Source organism: Halyomorpha halys, unplaced genomic scaffold (assembly GCF_000696795.3).
Source record: "Halyomorpha halys isolate HHAL.00 unplaced genomic scaffold, Hhal_1.1 Scaffold711.1, whole genome shotgun sequence".
NCBI classification, from domain to species: domain Eukaryota; kingdom Metazoa; phylum Arthropoda; class Insecta; order Hemiptera; family Pentatomidae; genus Halyomorpha; species Halyomorpha halys.
Genome location: NW_027104692.1, coordinates 121,761 through 123,361, shown reverse-complemented (window position 1 = coordinate 123,361; position 1,601 = coordinate 121,761). Strand labels below are relative to the sequence as shown.

Below are 1,601 nucleotides of genomic sequence, written 5' to 3'. Positions count from 1 at the left end.
ACACTAGAAGTGGGGATATAGTGCAGTGACGTTTCTTCAGCATGTCCTGGATAAGAGAATAATAATGTAAATATAGTTATTAAGGTTAAGTCAACTTATAAGTTTTAAGTGTTTTATAAATTGATAAGAATTCTTTTTTTTCCTTTTTCATTCTCTGTATATATATTTCTTCTTATTATTACACTTTTGTACATATAGTTCTGCTGTTCTTTCCCTGCTTTCAACTTGTTAATTGATTTATGTTTTTTTTGTTGTTGTTCACGGAATATTACGATAATTCAACAGGTGGGTAGGTAACACCCCTAGGTTTTCTATTATCTAGTGGTCATAATTCAACAATTGTTTATATAGTGGTATATTTTAGCTACATTGTGGGCATAATGCTTCGGGGTTTTCGTTATTTCCAAGAAAAAATAATGTGGCGCCTAAGGAGTAATTTATTCTTTATTGTTTTGTCCTTTTGTTTTTTTTTGCGATTATATTTATTTATTTTTTTTTTCTTTAACTCACCCCCTTCTCCGCTGAGTGTGGGGTATAAACAATAAACATATAACTAAGGATTAGTCAAAATTTGCGGTTATAAGATACCATTGGTTCTCTCAGATCCTAACAGGAAAAGAAGTATTCCAGAGAGTGAATGTCTGCAGAGCTTCGAAACGAGTGACGAACCTCATTGCCCCAAGTATGAAGACTCTGAAACAGCATAGCAGGTAAATAGAGGATTGCATCGATCTTTATGGAAGGATAACGAGTGAGGTTGCCAAGAGATTCCCTGTTGTCAGAACATTCCCTGTTTTATGGAAGAAAAGAACTTCTTTTTTATCCCCCCGCTCTGGCCATTTCTAGCACGAGAGGGGAGATGTGTAGTGCGGTGGGGTTCGCTCATGCCACTGCTCCCAAAATTCAACAATTTTATTTTTAATTAATTAATTATTGTTCGGAACAAATTCTTACTGTTGTGCAGACTAGCACTAGGTTTAGCGCCTTACTGATGGGGCTGCACCTTGTCCACTGCATCCGTTCAGTAGGTCCTCCTGGTGCATATTTGTCTGGGAAGTAGACAGGCTGCTCCAGCCATCCTGGTCTCAATAGATTCCCCCTCTTCTCATGGCTCGCCCACGTCGAGCGGTCAAGCCCTTCCCATTGTGAAATGAGTTGGGCCCACCATCTCCTTCCACCCGTAAATGTACTCCCTGAAGAAGGAATAATTCTCTTCGTCCATCAAACGGAAGAAGTCCGATTCGGCGAGGGTGGAAATCCCGGTCTTTCTCGACACCATGGCTCGGTGTTCTTCCATAGCGGAGCATTCTATTACTATGAGCTCAGCTGTTTCAGGAACTCCGCACGTGGGGCATCTTCAGAGAGTTCGTCGGTAAGACACTGAAGAAGACGCGGGCGCAGACTGAGACCAAGGGAGCTGGAACATAAGGAGGTACCCGAATGGATGCAAAAGGTAGGGTAATTGGCTCATATAAATTAAATCTCCCCTACCTAATTAAATGCTACCGCACCCCGTATGCCAGAAATCGTGAGGTTGAGAAAACAAGAAAAGAAAAAAAGAAAAATTGAAAGTGATGATTAAAAAATACCTCAAGTCAGAT

General features: G+C 40.3%; 1 protein-coding gene across 1 annotated transcript in view; it reads right to left on the bottom strand.

Moving 5' to 3' along the window:
* The window catches only part of LOC106685575 (uncharacterized), a gene marked incomplete at its 3' end in the record, with an annotated part of 16,527 nt that overhangs the window by 5,573 nt on the left and 9,353 nt on the right, over window positions 1-1,601 (bottom strand).